Source organism: Procambarus clarkii, chromosome 36, assembly GCF_040958095.1.
Source record: "Procambarus clarkii isolate CNS0578487 chromosome 36, FALCON_Pclarkii_2.0, whole genome shotgun sequence".
NCBI classification, from domain to species: Eukaryota; Metazoa; Arthropoda; class Malacostraca; order Decapoda; family Cambaridae; genus Procambarus; species Procambarus clarkii.
The window spans coordinates 14,689,685-14,715,793 of NC_091185.1; the positions used below are offsets into that span (position 1 = coordinate 14,689,685).

At 36.3% G+C, this 26,109-nt stretch overlaps 1 long non-coding RNA gene across 1 annotated transcript; it reads right to left on the reverse strand.

Moving 5' to 3' along the window:
• Positions 1–16,275: 16,275 nt before the first annotated feature.
• Positions 16,276–25,829, reverse strand: LOC138371613 (uncharacterized). Its single transcript, XR_011230550.1, has 4 exons — positions 25,713–25,829; positions 24,986–25,203; positions 20,180–20,286; positions 16,276–16,945 (listed from the first exon to the last, which is right to left on the reverse strand). It is a non-coding gene; the product is annotated as an uncharacterized lncRNA (long non-coding RNA).
• Between the last annotated feature and the right edge of the window lie 280 nt (positions 25,830–26,109).

Genomic DNA, 26,109 nt, shown 5'->3' on the forward strand with positions numbered 1-26,109 from the left:
GAAATGGCAAATGAATTTAATAGTTTCTTTTCATCGGTTGGTGCTAATCTTGCCAGTAAAATCCCACAGACTCAGACACATATTAACACATATCTCTCAGGCAGCTATCCAAACTCTCTTCTCCTTTCACCAATCAGCCCGGCTGATGTTGTGTCCATCATACACTCTCTAAAAACCAAGGCAGGGAACACCAGTGAAATTCCGTCCATTGTGTACAAGAGAGCCTCCCATGCCCTTGCCCCACCCATAGCACTACTGTTCAACAAATCTATAGAGTGTCACACCTTCCCTGATATCCTCAAAAAAGCAAGAGTAACGCCAGTCCATAAAGGAGGCAATCCGGCGGACATAAACAATTATAGACCAATATCAAATCTACCCATTCTATCAAAAATATTTGAAAAAATTATTTACAAACAGCTCTATTCTTACCTCGTAAAATTCGACATACTCAGCCCCTGCCAGTTTGGCTTCCGGTCCCAAAAGAGCACCAACGATGCAATCATTAGTCTCCTTGACGTTATCTACTCAGCCCTTGACAAAAATGAGTTTCCGATTGGACTCTTCATTGACCTAAGAAAAGCCTTTGATACTGTTAATCACAACTACCTCTTACTTAAACTCCAGCATTATGGAATCCAAGGCCTTGCCCTTGACTACATCCGATCCTATCTTAGTGACAGACACCAATATGTAACCATCAATGATACAACTTCTTCCACTCTACCAATTACCGTTGGAGTGCCACAGGGCAGCATCTTAGGACCTCTTCTATTTCTTATATATATAAACGATCTGCCTAATGTCTCTAATATTCTCAAACCTATACTGTTTGCTGACGATACTACTCTTATCTATTCAAACCTCAACCCACATACACTAAATAATGTTGTGAATAATGAATTAAAAAAGTCCACTTATGGATGTCAACGAACAAACTAACATTAAACATCGAAAAGACTTACTACATCTTATTTGGAAGCAAATCATCAAATGCAATTCAGCTACAGATAGACAACATTAACATCAGTAATAAAGATGATGGCAAGTTTCTTGGCCTATTCCTAGACAAGAGACTCAACTTCAGCACCCACATTCAACACATAACTAAGAAAGTCTCTAAGACAGTTGGTATACTCTCCAAAATCAGATATTATGTTCCTAACTCTGCTCTCCTCTCACTATATTATGCACTAATCTACCCCTATCTTAATTATGGTGTCTGTGCATGGGGGTCTACCACTGCAAACCACCTTAAGCCCATCATCACACAGCAAAAATCTGCTATCAGAATGATAACTAACTCAGCTTTCAGACAACACTCAGCTCCCTTGTTTAAATCCCTAAACTTGCTAAATATTAACTCCCTCCACACATTCTCTTGTGTCAACTACATTTACAAAACCCTGTTCTTAAATGCAAACCATGCTCTGAAACTCTCCCTGGACAGATGTAATAGGACCCATTATCACCACACCAGAAATAAATATCTCTTTGATATCCCCAGGGTCAAACTTAATCTGTGTAAACACTCTATGCAAATTAAGGGACCTAGTCTATGGAACTCACTCCCTAGTGAATTGAAAAACTAAAACTTTTGCCTTATTTAAAAGCAAAACCAAAAAGTACCTAACTTCATCTTCTTAGTTTCCTACACTGAGCTTTAAATTTGCTCTGTACCTAGTGTTACCCAATCTCCTAATTTTTATGTAATATCAAACAACCTTATCATTGTGTTCATTGCTGTCTTCTTTTATGTGCTAGCCATATGCTGTATTGTGACTACCAATTTTTGTTCAACTACCATTCAAGCTGTCATTGCAACCAATCTTATATTGTTTCTGCTGTATTGTGCCTACCAATTTTTTTTTGTCAACTACCATTCAAGCTGTCATTGCAATCAATCTTAGCTACCTATGTGCTTTAATATACTGTACCTACAATTTTCTCTCATCTTTTTTTCATTTCATGTAATCTGTTATCATTTTTTGTCTATAATTTTGCAAGTATTTACCTCCTTCAAATTTTCTTAGATTAAGGACCTGCCCGAAACGCTGCGCGTGCTAGTGGCTTTACAAGACTGTAATTACCATATTTGTATCCTCACATTCCTTATGTACATTCTTGTATATGCATAAATAAATAAATAAATAAAACTTAATTAACCTCCTTGTCAACTAGTGGGGCTAGGTATCCTAAGTCTCCTTGTTTCATTTTTTGACTTAATTTTTAACTTACTCTTCACTAGTCATTTACTGAACTTAATTAATTGAGTGCATTAATATTTCTTCAGGTCTTATTAATTATACAGTCATAACTGAACTATTTATAGTTAATAATCCTTAGCTTAAATTTGCCTATGTTTATTATTCAACTTTTTCTTTGATTTTATTTATTACCTAGGTTGCCTAGCCTCGCCATACTCCCTTGCTCCATTGTACCCCTGGCTTTGCCTGTATCTCAAATTGCAAATTGTTACTTACAGTGTACCTGAGAGTACTTGTAAGCAATCTACCTCATTTTTCCTTTTTTTGTTCAATTTGATTTTGTATTGTATAGTCTTGTTTATATCTTTGTTTTGTATTTCTATATCTTTTGTTTTGTACAGTCCATGTTTATATGTTTTTTCTTTAATTTCATTTATTACCTAGGTTTCCTAGCCTCGCCATACACCCTTACTCCATTGTACCCCTGTAAGCCCCTTGTAAGCTACCTCATTTTTTTCTTTTGTTGTTCATATTGTGTTTGTTTTGTATATTATTGTTTAGAAATTTTTCCCCCTTTTATAGCTTAATTCTACTTTGTAATTTGCCTTTCTTGCCTTGTTTTCCTGCAACCAGCTTTTTTATGCAGACAAGTATTTTTTCAGCTTTTTTATGCAGACCCAGAACTAAACCTCTTATACACTATCTATGACAATCATCACTTTAATTATCTAAATTGCAGATATTTTGCAGCACATGATGTAAACAATGTATTAACTCATAATCACAATATCTCTGTAATCAACTTGAACGTTAGATCCCTAGGTAAACACTTCGATGATGTTAGTGCCTTGATTGAAACTATTGACAACAAATTCTCTTTTATTATACTTACTGAAACATGGTTTAAAGAGGATACTACTCAACTCTTTAACATGCCTAACTACTCGGCAATTCACAATTGTCGTCAACTTCAGAGAGGTGGTGGTACTGCTCTTTACTACCACCAAGAACTAACATGCTTAAAAGTAATTAGAACTAGAGACTGCTGTGGGGAGTATATCTTCGCCAGTTTCAGAGTCAAGGGTGCTGAGTCTGGCCTGTCTGAGGGTGCAGTTTATAGAATTCCTAACACTTATGTGTCCGAATTCAACTCAAACCTTAGAAATCTAATACTAGATAACAGACTGAGCAAAAACGATCTAATTTTCGCAGGGGACTTTAATACTGACCTCTGCGAGCCTGAACACCCTACTGCTGTTAGCTTCCTCAACTGTATGAATTCCTAATTCCTCATACCCTTAATCACTAGACCTATTAGAATCACTGATAGTACTGCCACGACTCTAGATCACATCTGGACCAACATAACCTCTCCGCTTACTTCAGGTATAATCACCGATAGCACTACAGACCATTACCCCACATTTCTCCTAACATTAACAAACCACCTCTAGAGACAAGGGAGTTAAGCTTTAGGCTGCACAATGATACTGCTATAGACAATTTTATAACTGCTGCTGATAATGTCAACTGGGAGTCCGAGTTAGGTAACATGGGGGACATCAACCTAGCAGTGTGTGGGGGTTTTCTTTTTTTGCTTTCACGACTGCAATGCATACGTCGCCAATGTACATGTGGCAGACGAAACGAAACTGTCGGAATTAGCAGAATAGACAATACGAAAGCAACCGTACAGGGCCTGGGAGCAAGATCGAGTTAGAGTCCTTGAGGGTCTCTTCTCAGACTAGCCTCACCTGGTCCTGCTCCACGTTGATCGTTGGAATCTCCTCAATGATTTAACACTTTAAGGGACTCCTAGGGTCCTCATTACATTTATAGTTTTGTGAATTAGGCAACTCGGTGTTGAAGACACCTAGAGCTGAAGGCTTGAGTAATGTTGGCAGTATTCAAAAGTGGTTCAACGGAAACACCGCATAAAGCTTAACAGTAGTTTATTACTAACTTAACCACTAATACACAGGGTGCTTGATTTACTTTAGATTGGCGTCAGCAAAGCTATGGTTGTATTAGCGAGACTCTTGACGTCTGGCTAATCGACTCGTATCCACTCGTGGAGAAACACCTAACTTAAGGGGCCATATCACCCGAAAATCCGATGAAAAATGGAATATTTACGAAAAATTACGAAAAATACTACAACGTTCTGGCAACACTGTGGTCCAAACCGTTTAAGGGGGCGTATCACCCGGATTTAAAAAATTGTTGTAGGGTATTCATAATTTATTATCCTGATACATGTGAAAGGTGCTGCACCTAGGCCAAGTTTCAGCATCTCAGCCTAAATAGAGACGGAGAAAAAAAAAAAAAAAAAAACGAATTTTTCAACCATGTTCAAAAAATTTCACAGCCCACAATTGTGAACCAAAATCATTTATAAGACACTCAGCTATGACCTTACTATATAATAAAGATTTGCATGTCACATTATTATCCCAGATGTATTTAGTGCAATTATACAGATTTTATAAAAGTTTCCCAAAAACCCATCACTCGGTACCCTTACTCAAATCTCTGAATATGTTAGATATTAAGTCACTGCACATTCTCTCTTGTGTATTATACATATATAAAACGCTGAACTGTAATGCCAATCCTGACCTCAAAAGCTTCATTGAAGGTTGTAACAGAACCCATGAGCACCACACCAGGAATAAATACAGTTTTGATATTCCTAGAGTACGACTTAATCAAACTAGAAATGCTCTACAAATCAAGGGACCCAGAATGTGGAATGACCTTCCCAACCATGTTAAAGACTGTACCTCTCTCAACCAGTTTAAGATAAAAACTAAACACTACCTAATAAATTCCCTGTAACCCACCGCACTCCTTTATTGTCAACCCATGTCTGTTATTTTTTTATTATTATTTTTTTTTAATCAACACTGTTTGTCAACCTATTGTATTTGTGCTGCTTTTTCAGTCATGTTCCCCCTTTTTTTATCTTTATTTGTATTTGTTTTCAACACTTTTTATTCTTTATGCTCAATTAGTATTAAGTTCTAGATATTAATGTTTTTCTTGCCCGAAACGCATTGCGTAATAGTGGCTTTAGGCATTGTATGTACTAGCTCTATCTATATATCAATCCATTAATGTAACATCACTTGTATGTATGTACCTTACCTGAATAAACATATTTATTTATATTTATTTATTTAAATGAAGTGTATCATTATTTATAAAATCAATAAATCTACGTAGATAAGAATAATGACATGCGTTTATAGAGGCGTAAACTCTACATATAATGTGCAAGTTTCATGTAAATTGAATAATAAATAAAGGCTGTGAAATTTTATCTAGTTGTAAAAGTTGGAGTTGCATAGCGCGCTCTCAAAGTTTACTGAACCTGCGGTCACTCGTGACTGGTGATTTACGCATTGCGGCCAGCTCGTATGGAGAGCTCGCATGCATCTAGCTGTCAATGCTTTTCTCTTGTTCGTTTGGTAAGTCATATTGCAGTACAAATAGCTAAAAATAGCAAAAATAGCATGTTCTGGGAGATATTGTGTGAGCGCGTCAGCATACATCCTCTCTCCATGAGAGACACGCAGTCACTGACTGCACCACCCTCGTGTCAGACAATAGAGTGTTGCCATATCTGTTAGTTTATATTCATTTTATGCATAACATGTTATTTTCAACGCTATTACGAAAAATAAGACATCTACAACGTAAGATACAATACCCCGCGGCGTACTCACGGCGCGAGGACCAGATTCACGAAAGTTGCAGCGGGAAATTTGACTCTAATTACGTTATTTTTCAAGATATCATTAACACAGTTGACAGCCAATCATTAACATGGCAACCTAACTGCCGGTATGCAAAGGGATCACAAGAGTTCCAACCGGATACTCGGGTAATGATGATATGCAATAAACACAATGGCATTGTCACTGGGACAGGCAATAACATGAACAATAATAATGTCACACAATAACTAAATGTGTGGTGTATGTGAAGCTCACATTCACAGACCAGTGTAATGCAGTGATACCACACAGATAAACACGCATACACCGTCGATTCACCTATAACCTGTGACAGGTATAAGAAGGTGAGAACTGTGGTTGATTCCTCAGATCAACACAGACACAATAAAACAATGACAAGATCTTGTACTTACAGATAAGAATTACCTTTCCTTACTCACTCACTCAGGCACATTTATGCAAGAACTCGTAGGTGGCTTGACAGTTGGTTTCGCTCGTAGACACGGAGGGTACTTGCAGTAAGGCGTACTGTATGTCTACAGACACACGCACACACGTACTCTTGGCACTGGCGGTGAGTAAGGGTGGTGACGTCACGTGGTACAGTGAGGGCGGCGGCGGCTGGGGGCTGCAGGTTATATGTACCATGCACTACACTGTACACTGTGGTACAGGTTCACTGTGGTAAAGTCACACACAGATTAATTAGGCGGCGGCACTGCCCTAGTTCACTCTAAGTCACTCACAACGATCTTTGTCACCAGGGGTTACCTGATACCAGTCTGTTTCGCTCTGGAGATTTGTCACTTTAGTCTTCTGAATAATATATTCACACTCGTGATTCTGGGCGAGTGTGGGTATATTTTTAAGACGCTGAGTTAACTTGACGATGAGGAATGGACGGTGTTCAGTCTATTGGCCGATAGACAGAACAGCTACACGTCCTCTGGGTAAGGTCTCCCTCACTTGAATACTTTACAAGGGCTGCCGGGCATCTCGTGGCACCCAGCACAAAAGAGTTACAATTTGACCAATAGCATTGCAGCAAATGAGCGGGAACCAATCATATTGAACGTTCGATGATCAGTAGCAGGAGTGACGTCATGAACACGTCACGAACACGTCATAGCTGTTATTCTCCATTGCGCCAGTTGACCCCAGAGGTCAGACGGTCGCTGGCGTCTCCCCTCTGTCTCATGCTCCGCACTGACCCTTGGTGGCAAGTATGCTTAACTCCCTGTATCTATTCCTGCCTGGACATACGGCGGCCTCTGTATTATGAAAATGTTCCTGGTTAAGTGGGCATTCTGGAGATACCCAACATGCCAGGTCACTATCCAGGGTTAAGAGATAGGGCCTTGTGCACGAAGTCGGTGCACTGTGCACTGCAATGAGCCATTTAAGTCAGATGTGGGAGAATCTTGAGAGACACACTCTCACACAGTGCAATCTTTTCTTCAAAAAACTCTTAGCCTTTATAACACCCACTGTCCTATGCTTACGAAACAATTCACAACCAAATGGTTTAACAATCCTTGGCTTACAAAGGGAATACTTAAATCCATTAATAAAAAACATGACCTTGAGAAGAAGTATAGGTTAGGAACCGTCTCCAAAGAATTCTCAAAGAATTACTCGTTATTGCTATCTAAAATAATTAAACGAGCCAAAACTAAATACTACGAAGATAAATTTACCCAAATAAAGAGCAACATTAAAAAATCTTGGAGCACAATTTCACAAATATTGGGATCAAAGAAGATTTTAAATAACAAGCCAACACTCCTGTCCAATAACGATGGTCAGCTTTCAGCCTCTGATTCTGCTATTGAGTTCAATAGGTTCTTCTCTTCCATTGGGTCATCCCTTGCAAATGATATTCCATCTTCCAGCACTGATGTTAATGACTATCTTACAGGTAACTCTCCACCGTTTCTGTACCTAGAGCCTACTAAATCCACTGACGTTAATGAGATAATCCTTTCCCTTAAAACCAAGTCTAGTGCCCTTGAGGAGATACCAACTTTAATTTACAAAAAAACCTCCGGATCTTTAGCCCCTGCTATTGCATTGCTCTTCAACAAGTCACTTGAACTCCAAACCTTTCCAGATATTCTAAAAAGAAGCGAGAGTAACCCGTCCACAAATGTGGTGATCTCACAGATGTTAACAACTACAGACCTATATCAACTTGTCAAAAATATTTGAAAAACTAATCTACAAGCAGCTTTACTCTTATCTAGCCAAACACAATATACTGTACTTAGCTCTTGTCAATATGGCTTCAGACCCAAAAAAAAGCACTAGCGATGTACTTATTAGTATGATTAACTTGATTCATGCAGCTCTTGATAAAAATGAGTTCCCTGTTGGGTTATTTGTGGACCTGCGTAAGGCTTTTGACACTGTCAACCACCAAAACCTTCTTCTTAAATTACATCATTATAGAGTCAGAGGTCAATCCCTGCAATACCTCAAATCTTACCTTACTGACAGGCTCCAGTATGTTTCTGTGAATAATTCAATTTCTCCCACCCTACCCATCAACATCGGTGTTCCTCAGGGCAGCATACTTAGCCCTCTCCTCTTTCTCAACTACATTAATGACCTTCCAAATGCCTCCTAACACCTCAAACCAATTCTATTTGCTGATAACAAAACCTTCATTTACTCCAGTTCTGAACCCCTTGCTCTAAATGCCACAGTAAATACTGACCAGTCCATCATCATCATCAGATGGACTTAAAGTTCATCTTTGGCTAACTGCCAACAAACTCATCCTTAACATTGACAAAACTTTCTATATTCTGTTTGGCAATCCTCTAATCAAATAAATCTCAGAATAAACAATACCCAAGTTTGTAGCAAAATAGATGGCAAATTCCTTGGCGTTCTCATTGACCACAATTAAGCTGAATTTCCAGGGACACATTCTAAATATATCAAAAAAAGTTTCAAAAACTGTTGCCATTCTTTCTAAGATCAGATATTATGTACCCCGCCCTGCCCTGGTGACTATTACTCCCTCATCTATCCATATCTCAACTATGGTATTTGTGCTTGGGGTTCTACTACCCAAAATCATTTACGTCCTCTTAATTACTCAACACAAAGCTGCTATTAGGACAATATCCAACTCTGGCCCCAGACATCAACTGTAATGCCAATCCTGACCTCAAAATCTTCATTGAAGGTTCTAACAGAACCCATGAGCACCACACCAGAAACAAATACAGTTTTGATATTCCAAGAGTACGACTTAATCAAACTACATGCTCTACAAATCAAGGGACCCAGAATGTGGAATGACCTTCCCAATCATGTTAAAGACTGTACCTCTCTCAACCAGTTTACGATAAAAATGAAGCACTACCTAATAAATTCCCTGTAACCTACTTACCCCTCTATTGTCAACTCATGTATGTTTTTTTAAACAACGCTGTTTGTCGACCTAATTGTATTTGTGCTGCTTTTTCAGCCATGTTCCCCTCTTTTTTTATTTTTATTTGTTCTCAACACATTTTATTCTTTATACTAAATTAGTATTAAGTTTTAGTCAATGTTTTTCCTGCCCGAAACGCTTTGCGTAATAGTGGCTTTAGGCATTGTATGTACTAGCTCTATCTATAAATCTATAAATTTTTGTAAAATCTCTTGTATGTATAGACAATAGACAAAAAGAATATTAAGTGTTAATTATGACGTATAAGAATATAGTAGGTAATAAATTTTCATCCTTCGAATACGAAGATGACCATGACTTCAATATATTAGGATGAAGGTTGTGTGCCAGGGGCCTCGTAGCCTGGTGGATAGCGCGCAGGACTCGTAATTCTGTGGCGCGGGTTCGATTCCCGCACGAGGCAGAAACAAATGGGCAAAGTTTCTTTCACCCTGAATGCCCCTTTTACCTAGCAGTAAATACATACCTGGGAGTTAGTCAGCTGTCACCGGCTGCTTCCTGGGGGTGGAGGCCTGGTCGAGGACCGGGCCGCGGGCCACTAAAGCCCCGAAATCATCTCAAGATCTATGTACCTTACCTGAACAAACATTTATTTATTTATATTTATTTATTTATTATAATATCTTATCTTAGAAACAATGCCACCAGTTATGGAAACCTCTTTCCTATATTTAGAAAGTAACTCTGGAAATTCAGCTTGTTATCGATAAGGACACCAGGAATTTACCATCTACTTTATAACTAATTTGGATGTCTAATTCAAAATTCAAATTCAAATGTTTATTCAGGTAAAGTACATACATACAAGGTGTGATACAAACATTGATGGATTTATAGATAGAGCTAGTACATACAATGCCTAAAGCCACTATTACGCAAAGCGTTTCGGACAGGACATGTTGTCTATTCTTTGATTAATTTGATCTGATGATTTATTACCAAACAAAATATAGAAAGTTTTGTCAATCTTAAAGGTGATTTAGATCAGAAATACTAACGAGCATCAAATTCCTAGATAAAATTTATTTTTGTTTAAACTTGGTCGCATCTTGAGTATATCCCAAACTGTTTTCTACTTCCTGCTTCAATATATAATAATATTACAACATTAAAGTGTCCCTAACTTAGCTAAAAAGAATATATTATATTTAAATATATTTCTTAAATGAACTTAAATGGAAAGCACATTATTATCCATATAAATATAAAAAAAAAAACAAAAAAAAATCAATTTAATTTTATCTTTGTAAAAATACAAGAATATTTGTAGAGCTCTAACATCCATAAAAGAACAAAATATAAAAATGAGCCTTAATACCTCACATATAGCAGAACTTTACTTTTTGTAGCAAACTCTATTTTATGTAACTTGGAAACTAATTTAGAATGGGTTAAATTTTATTTATAAATGTATTAATTTATTTATAAATTAATAATTTTAAATATAATTTGTGATTGATAATTTAATTTGTAATTTATTATATAATTTAATAATGTATTTATAATTTAATTTATTTAAAATTATAAATAACTAATTGCAGACTTTAAATGTACATATAAATATAAAATGAATAATGTAATGGATGGGCACTATAACTGATAGATGTTTTATTTTTTATTTTATTTATATACAAGAAGGTACATAGGGTTGTGAGAGTACATAACATTGGTCTTCGTACATTCTTGCAAAGCCATTAATATACAAAGTATTTCAGGCAGAAAAGTAATTGAAAAGGTATATAAAAATACATAAAGCTAGTAACTAAGTTCAATAATTAAAAAGTAGAGACAATAGACAAAAAGAATATTAAGTGTTAATTATGACATATAAGAATATAGTAGGTAATAAATTTTCATCCTTCGAATACGAAGATGACCATGACTTCAATATATTAGGATGAAGGTTGTGTGCCAGATGATGGAGGTTGACACCAATCATCCAGTATGGAGGATTGACACCAATCCAGAAGGCTCACCCACACATAGGACACTTGTGGGTAGGTGCTACTGCAGAGGAGGTAGTTACTCTATCTTTGCATGCAGCACGTTTCTTCTGGGCCTTTCCAGTCCATTTATTTTTTGCCAAATTGGCCAATGTGGTGACTTTGCTTTCCCAAGTTGGACAATCCTAAGCCAGTGACTCCCAGGTATTGGTGATAATGTCAAGGTCTTTGAGGGTCACCTTGAAGCATTGAATTGTTTCTTCTGCCCCCCCCCCCCCCTCAACAGAATGAGTGTTCTGGCATAATTCTCCATACAGCAGCTGTTCAGGGACACAGGGATTACCTGTTCTGACAGGTAATCGGCTGTCAGGCATTCTGATAATACGGTATGCCCAGAAGGCAATTAGCCAATTATTCGATTACATAAAGTTAGCACACAGGTTAGTAATGCCTTCCATAAAGAAAACGTCCTACTTTATCAATAAACTAGTATTATTTCTCACATAAAATACAACAAATATTGTAGGATGCCCATCTGACAAGTTGATACCAGCATATTTTCATGAAGCTCATAATTTTCAAATTGTATATTGGATTAATGGTTTGTGCCATATTATACTTAACAAATTATCTGAATCTTCTCCTAAATCAAAATATCTAGTCAATTGCCTAAATGAATCATCATGTGCCTCTTTATACTTGCAAGTTGATAGAATCTCTTCCCACACTCTGGGCACCCATGCGGTTTATAATCCAAATGCACTAACATGTGAGTCCTCATTCTTCCAATAAGACTGAATCTCTTCCCACATTCTGGACACTCATGAGGTTGATCATCTGTATGCACTAGCATGTGCTTTATTATATTTCGACGTTCCCTAAATCTTTTTCCACACACGGCACATTCAAAAGGTCTTTCATCTGAATGAATCATCATATGAGTCTTCATACTTCCAAGACGACTGAATCTCTTCCCACATTCTGGACATTCATGAGGTTTATAACCTGAATGCACTAACATGTGAGTCTTCATATTTCCAAGAAGACTGAATTCTTTTCCACAATCTGGACACTCGTGAGGTTTACACCCTGTATGTACTAACATGTGAGTCTTCTTATTTTCAGGTCGACTGAATCTCTTCCCACACTCTGGACACTCGTGAGGTTTATCATCCGTATGCACCATCCTGTGCCTATTCATATTTCCAAAACGACTGAATCCTTTTCCACACTCTGGACACTGGTGAGTTTTCATATTCTTTATTAAAGGTACAGTTCGCATAAAGATTTTCGGAAACACTTCTTCTTGATGGCAAGTGCAGTTCACATTAAGATTTTCGGAAACTCTTCTTCTTGATGGCAAGTGCAGTTCGCATGATGATTTTCAAAAACTCTTCTTCTTCTTGATGGCAAGTGCAGTTTGCATGCAGGGTTTTACCTACCGATGACTGCACCAGTTTGGAGTCGCGATTATGTGGAGAATGCTAAGAGTTTCAAGTGTTTGTTACGTTGTGCTATAGAGGAGCGACGACTAAAACAGCGTTGTGTGTTAGAGGGAAACTCTTCTTTTTCTTCTTGATAGTAGGTTTAGTTTGCATGAAGGGTTTGTCCTTATGATTGCACAGAAGGAAACTCGCTGCCAATGTTGTTGATTTAGGGGCGACGACGATCGTGGGATCGGATGCGCCCGCTGCCAATGTTTATTGATCGTTGTAATGGCGGCGGACGCTTATACTCCGCGGTATCAACTTTACCATTTTCTTCAGATAGGAACCTTTATGGTAAACTATAATATATTGAGTTTAGCTGAAGATTACTATAACACTAGTGGATCGATGAGGACAGGAAGCCGGCGGCTTGTTGAAGGCCCCCGCCCCCATTTGCCTTCTTGATCATTTCCAGCTGTACTTTAAATGTTAACATATATATATATATATATATATATATATATATATATATATATATATATATATATATGTCGTACCTAGTAGCCAGAACTCACTTCTCAGCCTACTATTCAAGGCCCGATTTGCCTAATAAGCCAAGTTTTCCTGAATTAATATATTTACTATAATTTTTTTCTTATGAAATGATAAAGCTACCCTTTTCACTATGTATGAGGTCAATTTTTTTTTATTGGAGTTAAAATTAACGTAGATATATGACCGAACCTAACCAACCCTACCTAACCTAACCTAACCTATATATATAGGTAAGGTTAGGTTAGGTAGCCAAAAAAAGCTAGGTTAGGTTAGGTTAGGTAGGTTAGGTAGACGAAAAAACATTAATTCATGAAAACTTGGCTTATTAGGCAAATCGGGCCTTGCATAGTAGGCTGAGAAGTGAGTTCTGGCTACTAGGTACGACATATATATATATATATATATATATATATATATATATATATATATATATATATATATATATATATATATATGTCGTACCTAGTAGCCAGAACTCACTTCTCAGCCTACTATGCAAGGCCCGATTTGCCTAATAAGCCAAGTTTTACTGAATTAATATATTTTCTCTAATTTTTTTCTCATGAAATGATAAAGCTACCCATTTCATTATGTTTGAGGTCAATTTTTTTTTATTGGAGTTAAAGTTAACGTAGATATATGACCGAACCTAACCAACCCTACCTAACCTAACCTAACCTATCTTTATAGGTTAGGTTAGGTTAGGTAGCCGAAAACGTTAGGTTAGGTTAGGTTAGGTAGGTTAGGTAGTCGAAAAAAACATTAATTCATGAAAACTAGGCTTATTAGGCAAATCAAGCCTTGCATAGTAGGCTGAGAAGTGAGTTCTGGCTACTAGGTACGACATATATATATATATATATATATATATATATATATATATATATATATATATATATATATATATAAAGTTTGTGAGGGTACCACCTCTGGTGCCAATGTGGGGACCCATAGCCTCGGAGAAGAAAATAAAAAGTATTCAGAGGAGACCTTGTGGTTTCTCACTGAACACTAATATTATCTTCTCCTACCACCCCCATTCTTTTGTATGTACATATATATATATATATATATATATATATATATATATATATATATATATATATATATATATATATATATATATATATATCCCAGCAAACATTTTCATGTTTTTAAAACATCCTAAAAACGACATTTCATTGTTTTCAGCACGTTAATAATTACGTTTAGAAAAGGTTTTTTGAGAACTTTTATATACGACCTTAGAACGTAAATAATTAACATTTCTAAAAACTTTTTTATAATCTTTTAATTACCTACATTAAAACGTTTAGGGTAAATTAGGGTATAATAATTTTGTAATTCATATCTGAAATAGAAAGGGAGAGAAAGAAAGAAGACATATCTGAGAAAGAAATGGACATCCTATATATGTATGTGTAAATTACAAATAAATAGGGTACAAAAAGATAATTAAAATATTATATTTATTTAATTAAGAATGAGTAATACAACAAAATATATGTAATAGCTCGAAATATATAGACTATATCTATAACAATATAAAAGTAAAAATTTAAAAATCTATAAAAATCTATATATGCAATATGTGAACACAATAGATTTTGTGATCAAGCAGCCTGTGATTCATGTCATGCTGAGATCAGTCTGACGTAATAAGCAGTTATTGTTACTTAAAACTAAAACAAGTAAAATTTTCCGAGTATACATATAACACTATAGTTTTTCTATGACTAATAATAAAAATCTATTAATCAAAAGTTTAGGACTAATTAACTAAAAATAAAAATCTACAAGTGAATGTAAACACAGTCAAGTATAATATTCATGTAGAAAGAGAAAGAAAAAGAGAGAGAAGGAAAGAAAGAGAAAGAAAGAAAGGGAGAAAGAGAAAGAAAAGAAAAAACAGTCATGTATAATATTCATATTAGCACCATGCAATATAACTTAGATTAAGTAAAAAATCTCAGACATTTTTAAATCAAATGAAATATGAGAGCCAGAGAGAGAGAGAGAGAGCCAGAGAGAGAGTCAGAGAGAGAGAGAGAGCCAGAGAGTGAGAGAGAGAGAGCCAGAGTGAGAGAGAGAGAGAGCCAGAGTGAGAGAGAGAGAGAGCCAGAGTGAGAGAGAGAGAGAGCCAGAGTGAGAGAGAGAGAGAGCCAGAGTGAGAGAGAGAGAGAGCCAGAGTGAGAGAGAGAGCCAGAGAGAGAGAGAGCCAGAGAGAGAGAGAGCCAGAGAGAGAGAGAGCCAGAGAGAGAGAGAGCCAGAGAGAGAGAGAGAGAGAGAGAGAGAGAGAGAGCCAGAGAGAGAGCCAGAGAGAGAGCCAGAGAGAGAGACAGAGAGAGAGCCAGAGAGAGAGCCAGAGAGAGAGAGAGAGAGAGAGAGAGAGCCAGAGAGCGAGAGAGAGAGAGAGAGAGAGAGAGAGCCAGAGAGAGAGCCAGAGAGAGAGCCAGAGAGAGAGACAGAGAGAGAGCCAGAGAGAGAGCCAGAGAGAGAGAGAGAGAGAGAGAGAGCCAGAGAGCGAGAGAGAGAGAGAGAGAGAGAGAGAGAGAGAGAGAGAGAGAGAGAGAGAGCCAGAGAGAGCGAAAGAGCCAGAGAGAGCGAGAGAGCCAGAGAGCGAGAGAGCCAGAGAGAGAGAGAGAGAGAGAGAGAGAGAGAGAGAGAGAGAGAGAGAGACAGAGCCAGAGAGAGAGAGCCAGAGAGAGCGAGAGAGCCAGAGAGAGAGAGAGAGCCAGAGAGAGAGAGCGAGCCAGAAAGAGAGAGAGAGCCAGAGCCAGAGAGAGAGAGAGAGCCAGAGAGAGAGAGCGAGCCAGAAAGAGAGAGAGAGCCAGAGCCAGAGAGAGAGAGAGAGCCAGAGAGAGCGAGCCAGAGTGAGAGAGAGAGCCAGAGAGAGAGAGAGAGCCAGAGAGAGAGAGAGAGAGCAAGAGAGCCAGAGAGAGAGAGCGAGAGAGCAAGAGAGCCAGAGAGAGAGAGCGAGAGAGAGAGAGCCAGAGAGAGAGAGAGAGAGCAAGAGAGCCAGAGAGAGAGAGCGAGAGAGAGCGAGAGAGAGCGAGAGAGAGCGAGAGAGAGAGAGAGAGAGAGAGAGAGAGAGAGAGAGAGAGAGAGAGAGAGAGAGAGAGAGAGAGAGAGAGAGAGACAGACAGAGACAGAAAGACACACACACAACAAAAGAGGAGACAGAACAAAATTAAGGCAAGGATAGAGAAGACAGAACAGAAACAACAGAGAGAGGAGTGAAATGAGAAATCATTGAAGAGAAGGGGAAGAGAAACACAAGATAAGAAAAAGATACAAGAAAAATATACAAGATAAAAATGACATAAATGAATACCACAAATATAAAAAGTAAAGGAAGAGAGAAGCTAGAAGAGACAGGAAACGAGAGGTGTTAGAAGAGAGGAGGAAAGGAGAGATTAAAAGACAAGAAAAACAGGAGAGAAACGTAAAAGAAATAAAAAAAAAGGGTCATTTGTGAGGAGAGAAAATAGAGAGACCAGAGAAGACCATATATCAAGAGTGTGAGGATAAAGACTTATATATTTTCTTAGTAGACATCCTCTGGCTCTTGTTGCCCCTCTTGTATACGAATTGTACTTGCAAGTTTTCCCTGAAAAGATATTAACAAAATTAATATTTAATTATTTATTTATATAAATTACACACACAAACTTTATATATATATATATATATATATATATATATATATATATATATATATATATATATATATATATATATATATAAAATATATATATATATATATATATATATATATATATATATATATATATATATGTATATATATATATATATATATGTATATATATATAGAGAGAGAGAGACCAGAGACCAATTATATATATATATATATATATATATATATATATATATATATATATATATATATATATATATATAATTTCGTAAACCTCACCCTGTAAACATTCATGTTTCTACATGTTAAACAAGCTACGAGGATGAGGGAAGGGGATGTTCCCTCCATGCTGGATATTATATTTACCAGGAAAGAGAAAGATATATTTATCATTCAGTACCTCCCTCCTTTGGTACCTCCCTTTTCCTCCTTTCAGTACCTCCCTCCTTTTACCCAAGTGACATGGTCACTTGGGTAAAAGTGACCATGTCTTTTTGGGAATAAAGTATGCAATGCATTATAATCTGGAAGAAAATGAGCTTGAAGCAGTTGAAAAACCTGACTTGTGGAGAGGTCATTATGGGGAACTCAGATATTTCCTTAAGGAATTTGACAAACACTTGCTGTTAGGACATGAAGTAAATGAGATGTATGTCAAGTTTTGTGAAATATATGATAATGGCACAACAAAATTTATACTAAAGCAGAGATGCAGAACTAGGAAAAGGGGAAAAATTGCCCAAACATACAAGCAATACAAAGATGCGAGAAACAACAATAGCAGTAAGGAGAGGGGCAGAAAGACTGACTTTCGGTCATATTCAACAACACAAATATACATACACACACACACATTATTGGAAAAAATTGGAATTGGAATATTGGAAAAAATAATTAAAACTAAATGGGTAGAACACCTGGAGAGAAATGATATAATTTCAGACAGACAGTATGGTTTTCGATTTGGAAGATCCATGTGTATCGAATTTACTCAGTTTCTTTGATCGAGCAACAGATATATTACAGGAAAGAGATGGTTGGGTTGACTGCATCTATTTGGACCTAAAAAAGGCATTCGACAGTTCCACATAAGAGGTTGTTCTGGAAACTGGAAAATATTGGAGGGGTGACAGGTAAGCTTCTAATATGGATGAAAAATTTTCTGACATAGAAAAATGAGGGCAGTAATCAGAGGCAATGTATCGGAAAGGAGAAATGTCACAAGTGGAGTACCACAGGGTTCAGTTCTTGCACCAGTGATGTTTATTGTCTACATAAATGATCTACCAGTTGGTATACAGAATTACATGAACATGTTTGCTGATGATGCTAAGATAATAGGAAGGATAAGAAATTTAGATGATTGTCATGCCCTTCAAGAAAACCTGGATAAAATAAGTATATGGAGCACCACTTGACAAATGGAATTTAATGTTAATAAATGCCATGTTATGGAATGTGGAACAGGAGAACATAGACCCCACACAACCTATACATTATGTGAGAAATCTTTAAAGAATTCTGATAAAGAGATCTAGGGGTGGTTCTAGATAGAAAACTATCACCTGAGGACCACATAAAGAATATTGTGCGAGGAGCCTATGCTACGCTTTCTAACTTTAGAATTGCGTTTAAATACATGGATGGCGATATACTAAAGAAATTGTTCATGACTTTTGTTACGCCAAAGCTAGAATATGCAGCTGTTGTGTGGTGCCCAACAACAGAAGTTGGCCCATATCTTAAGAAGCACATCAACAAACTGGAAAAGGTGCAAAGACATGCTACTAAGTGGCTCCCAGAACTGAAGGGCAAGAGCTACGAGGAGACGTTAGAGGCATTAAATATGCCAAAACTAAAAGACAGAAGAGGTGATATGATCACTACATACAAAATAGTAACAGGAATTGATAAAATCGACAGGGAAGATTTCCTGAGACCTGGAACTTCAAGAACAGGAGGTCATAGATTGAAACTAGCTTAACACAGATGCTAAAGAAATATAAGAAAATTCACTTTCGCAAATAGAGTGGTAGACGGTTGGAACAAGTTAGGTGAGAAGGTGGTGGAGGCCAAGACTGTCAGTAGTTTCAAAGCGTTATATGACAAAGAGTGCTGGGAAGACGGTCTCATCCTTTAACTACACTTAGGTAATTACACACACACACACACATACATATTATATATATATATATATATATATATATATATATATATATATATATATATATATATATATATATATATATATATATAATATATATATGTCGTACCTAGTCGCCAGAACGCACTTTTCAGCCTACTATGCAAGGCCCGATTTGCCTAATAAGCCAAGTTTTCATGAATTAATATATTTTCTCTATTTTTTTTCTTATGAAATGATAAAGCTATCCATTTCATTATGTATGAGGTCAATTCTTTTTTTATTGGAGTTAAAATTAATAGAGATATATGACCGAACCTAACCTATCTTTATAGGTTAGGTTAGGTAGCTGAAAATGTTAGGTTAGGTAGTCGAAAAAACATTAATTCAAGAAAACTTGGCTTATTAGGCAAATCGGGCCTTGCATAGTAGGCTGAGATGTGCGTTCTGGCTACTAGGTACGACACATTATATATATATATATATATATATATATATATATATATATATATATATATATATATATATATATATATATATGTCGTACCTAGTAGCCAGAACTCACTTCTCAGCCTACTATGCAAGGCCCGATTTGCCTACTAAGCCTAGTTTTCATGAATTAATGTTTTTTCGACTACCTAACCGACCTAACCTAACCTAACCTAACGTTTTCGGCTACCTAACCTAACCTAACCTATAAAGATAGGTTAGGTAAGGTTAGGTAGGGTTGGTTAGGTTCGGTCATATATCTACGTTAATTTTAACTCCAATAAAAAAAAATTGACCTCATACATAATGAAATGGGTAGCTTTATCATTTCATAAGAAAAAAATTAGAGAAAACATATTAATTTAGTAAAACTTGGCTTATTAGGCAAATCGGGCCTTGCATTGTAGGCTGAGAAGTGAGTTCTGGCTATTAGGTACGACATATATATATATATATATATATATATATATATATATATATATATATATATATATATATATATATATATATATCGGACAATTAGTAAAAAAAAAAAAAAATTTAAATTATTTTACCTTGTACCTAGATCCACCAGGCCTGTTTGGTGCCTGTTTCAGTACTTCAGACATCTGGAAGGTCACATCCTCCTCCTCAACTTGTGGATGTGCGTTGATAGATGATTCTGTAAAATTAAGTTATTTATATAATAATAAATTCAGTATAACAATAATATTCTGTAAAATTAAAAGTAATTTATACATCAATCAGATAAAACTCTCCAGAGATGGTGATACACAACATATAAAGGACAAGTTTCAGAACAAAATATGCATTTAGGAATAAGGTTTTGTACATGTAGGTAGCACATGAGAAAATAAGTGGAAGGTGATCAAGTTTATATTAACATGTTAATGACTTTGTTAAGGCTTTGCAAGAATGAAAAAATATTAATAATATAATATCACCTACCAATTAATTGTACATCATTTATAAGTCAATTATTTGCATTATTATTATTCAATACTAATGATATAAAAATGCATTTTGTAATCTACTATTTATGCAAGTATTAAGCACAGGATCATGAAATAAACTGCAAAATACTGTAATGGATAAACCAATTAAGTTTACATTTTCCTATAGCTAAGTCAGTCAGTTCTATTAGCAGCAGAGAACAATTATGCCCAACCTCTATTAAATGAAACAATCTTAAGAGCAAGTGATAGAAATATAATCATTTATGCTTGGGAAAATATTATGGAATGGTTCCAAATATGAAAAATATTAAGTTTTTTGGTTAAAATTTTTTAACTTAAAATTTACATTTTTAAGTGAATTTTAAACTTTAAAAAAATTATTTAATTTTTTGGTTACTTACTTAAAATAACATTATATAGTTCTTGTTTTTGTAGAAATGCCAATTTCTTCTTTTGCCCTTCCAGACTGTATAGTGACCACAGGCCGTTTGTTCATATCTTCATTATTCTTCGAACTGTGGTTGCACAATCAGACCCACGTACACTGGTTAAAAGCATCACCTAAAAGCAACAACAAAAATGTAGTACACTGACGAATTTTGAATATATATATATATATATATATATATATATATATATATATATATATATATATATATATATATATATATATATATATATATATATATATATTAGTTGATTTTATACCCGCATTAGGTCAGGTGATAATACAATGAAGGTGAAAACATGGGGGGATACATAAGGGATAAACATAGGGGCTGCAGAAGGCTTATTGGCCCATACGAGGCATCTCCTATCTAAACACAAAGATTAATCCAGTGTAATTGGCCTGTTATGTTGTAACATAACATAATATATATATATATATATATATATATATATATATATATATATATGTGTGTATATATATATATATATATATATATATATATATATATATATATGTATGCCATATACATATATATGCTATGTTGTATGCTACAACTTGGCTGATAATAAAGCCATTCACAACTGCAGGCCTAATAAAAAAAGGAGGTGGCATAGCAATAGCTTACAAAGATACCTTCATCTGCAATAGTCTCATTAGTAATAGAGACGACTATTGTGAATATACCTTTGCCAAGTTCTCCAGTAAATCCCTTAAATCCTCCTTGACTATAAGTGCCATCTATAGATTTCCCAATACCGACATAGCTTCATTCTCAGATAACGTAAGGAATCTTATCATAAATAACAATCTCAACAAAAATCAAACCAACTTAGTGGTTTGTAATGGTGAACAAAACATGCAGATACTTATATATAACCTGTGAATAGAGTGTAATAACACCAAAACTATTTGTTTATTGTTTTATGACCATAATAATTGAATCACTAATATGATTCACTAATATATAATCCTAATAATAATCACTAATATATAATCCATTGAGCATGCTGCATCTCTTTCAGTCTCTTTGCAATTTGAACAAGAGGGTTTTTAATTGATCGAACCATATTCTTAAAGTAAAGTAAATGAGATGTATTCCATATTTTGCAAAATATATGATGAAGGCACACAAACATTCATACCAAAACTGAAGGGCAGGATTTATGAGGAGACATTAGAGGCATTAAATATTCCAAACTAGAAGACAGAAGGAAAAGAGGAGATATGATCACTACGTACAAAACAGTAACAGGAATTGATAAACTTGATAGGGAAGATTTCCCGAGACCTGGAATTTCAAGAACAAGAGGTTATAGATTTAAACGAACTAAACAAAGATGCCGAAGAAATGTAAGACAATTCACTTTTGCAAACAGAATGGTAAACGGTTGGAACATGTTAGGTGAGAAGGTGGTGGAGGCCAAATCCGTCAAAAGTTTCAAAGCATTATATGACAGAGTGCTGGGAAAATGGGACACCACGAGTGTAGCTCTCCATCCATCTGATTGATAACCCAAATGAATTTTTCATGGATATGATACCAACATCAAATCATAAATCAGATGTGATCCTATCCCCACTGGATTTTGAAGAAGCCATAGACAGTATGCCTATGCACTCTGCACCAGGCCCTGACTCTTGGAACTCTATATTCATCAAGAACTGTAAAAAACGTTATCGCAGGCCCTTCACATTCTTTGGAGACAAAGCCAAGATACTGGCATTGTCCCTGACATACTAAAAACAGCAGAGATAGCACCGCCCCATAAAGGAGGAAATAAGGCAGAGGCAAAAAACTACAGACCGATAGCACTAACATCGCACATCATAAAAGTCTTTGAGAGAATGCTAAGAAGTAAGATCACAAAATACATGGAATCACAGCATCTCCATAACCCCAGACAACATGGTTTCAGAACAGGGCGCTCTTGCCTATCACAGTTGCTGGACCACTCTGACATGGCACTAGATGCCATGGAAGACAAACAAAACGCTTTGACAAAAAAAAGCCTTTGACAAATGTGACCATTGTGTTATTGCACATAAAATGCGTTCAAAAGGAATTACCGGAAAAATAGGCAGATGGATATACAACTTCCTGACTAATAGAACCCAATGTGTAGTAGTCAACAAAATAAAATCTGGACCATCAACCGTAAAGAGCTCAGTCCCCAAGCGTACTGTGCTTGCTCCAATACTTTTTCTCATCCTCATATCGGACATAGACAAGGACACAACCTATAGTACTTGATCATCCTTTGCAGATGACACTAGAATCTTCACGAGAGTAGGCAACATAGAGGAGACGGCAAACCTCCAATCAGATGTAAATCAGGTCTTTCTATGGGCTACAGAAAATAACATGGTGATTAACGAACATAAGTTTCAGCTCATGCGCTACGGAAAAAATAAAAAATATAAAAACGGAAACCACTTACAAAACTCAGTCAAATCATAACATTGAACGGAAAAGCAACGTAAAGGATTTGGGTGTACTGATGTCAGAAGGCCTTACATTTAAAGAACACAATAAAGTAGCCGTCACAACTGCAAGAAAAATGACAGGATAGATAACAAGAACTTTTCACACTAGAGATGCTATACCGATGATGATAGTTTTCAAGACGCTAGTGCTCTCTAAAGTGGAATACTGCTGCATAATGAAAGCCCCTTTCAAAGCTGGAGAAATTACTGACCTATACTTATGCATTTATCTTCGGTTTAACACAACAGGCACCAGACACACGCTAGGCATCATACACACTAGGATAAAACAAACATTAGGCCAGAAGTCAGAAAAGAATTCAAAGAATTTTACTGGAAAGGCTTGCTGTTAGGAAAGGAAGTAATTGAGATGAATTAATGCACAGTATGTCAATTTTGTGAAATATATGATAAAGGAACAAAAACATTTATACCAAAACAAAGATGCAGAACTAGGAAACAGGATTTGTTCAACTGAAATTTCAAGACGGACAGAGACCAAAAGACACAAAAATGGAATCAATATACAAAGAGGCCAAACCCCCAAACATACCAGTAATACAAAGAGAAACAACTACACGGCAGTGAGGAGAGGGGCAGAAAGAAATTTTGAAAAAAAGGAACAAACAAATGTAAAGTAGAACAAATCATATTCTATAAATACAGCAACAACCAATTGCAGGTAAAGGATAATATTCAGAGCTTTTAAATGCATGGATGGCGAAATACTCAAGAAATTGTTCACGACTTTTGTTAGACCAAAGTTGGAATATGCAGCGGTTGTATGGTGCCCATATCTTAAGAAGCACATAAACAAACTGGAAAAGGTGCAAAGACATGCTACTAAGGGGCTCCCAGAACTGAAGGACAAGAACTATGAGGAGAGGTTAGAGGCATTAAATATACCAAATATACTACACAAATATATATACTACACATGCACAATAAACTACCCTACACAGGCTGAGTATGGTGTGTACAATAAATTATTAGCTAAAAGATAAGACTGAGTTTGTATAAATGGGGGTTAAGTCAGAGTGGGAAAATGTAAGTGGAGTGCCTAAAAACCCTGTCCTGGGACCTCTGTAATTCATAATATATACAAATAATTTAGACTCAGGTTTGATCAGCAATATTTGAAAATTTCCAGACGATACAAAAGGGATTTTTTTCTGGATTCAGGATTATTTTTTTATGGCTGAAAACAGGTTTTCAGCAATAAAAGAAATACAGTATTGCTGGAACAACCGTCGACATCTTCAAGAGAAAACCTGAACATCTTCAAGAAGTGAAGATGACCTTGAGAAGAAGTATAGGTTGGGAGAAGTATAGGTTAGGAATTGTCTCCAAAGAATTCTCAAAGAATTACTCGTTATTGCTATCCAAGATAATTAGACGAGCCAAAGCTAAATACTACGAAGATAAATTTACCCAAATAAAGAGTACCTTACCTAAAAATATGTATGTACCTTACGTAAATAAACATTTGATTTTGAAGTGCCGGACAAACAAGGCGGTGGTGGATATGTGGGCCTGAGGGGCCTGTCCAAGCAACAGCCTGTTGGACCAAGCTCTCACATGTCAAGCCTGGCCTTGGAAGGGCTTGGTGAGTAGAACAACTACCAGAACCCTATAATGCATGTATCAAGGTGTCCAGGCAGTGAGCACCACATAATGCAGTGCAGTCCTGTAAGAATAAGCACAGTAAGTATGGGCATGGAGGGGGTGCAGCAGTGGCTTGTGAAGGGCTGGAGAGTAAATGGACATGCCCAGGGGTAAAAAGCATTAGGGTAACAGAACATAGCCCATAAAAATAGTAATGACAATGAATGAATAATTATATGAATGCAATAATACTTCATATCTCAATAGGAATACTAAGCAGGATGCAAGACAAGGTACTGGTGGTGATAGTGGTTGGTACAAGTCCTCACATCCCCACAGACACCAGTAACAGCCCTCACCTCCCAACACAGTACCCTTGTAGCGAGTTAATCTTATACTCGCTTCATTATCTTATAGCATAACTAATTAACACTAATTACAGAAGCTACACAGGTGATACTTTGGTGTGAGTTGAGCGCACTGAGCGTCGGTATCGCTACACCCTTGTTCCTTAACAACCCTTTGGACCTTTATTACAGAAAAATAGAATCAATTAATTTAATAAAATATAAAATATAAGTGCTTACTTACGATAATACTATCGGTGGAACACAAAATCTTCTTCTTCTTGATAGTAGGTGCAGTTTGCATGAAGGGTTAGTCCTCGCCATGACTGAACTGACGACAAAATGGCCGATGTGTTGATATGGCGTCAGATGACGCTGTGACGTCACAGGTGAGGGACGCTTTGCGCATTACTCCCTCGTACTTAAAAAGTACTACAGGTACTTTTTGGTTTTATTTTTGAATATGGCAGAAGTTGGACAGCTTTTCAAATCATTATAAGGGAGTGAGTTCCATAGACTAGGTCCCTTTATTTACATAGAGTGTTTACATAGATTAAGTTTGACTCTGGGGATATCAAAGAGATATTTATGTCTGGTGGGGACGTGGCCATGTGTTCTATTACATCTGTCCAGGAAGAGTT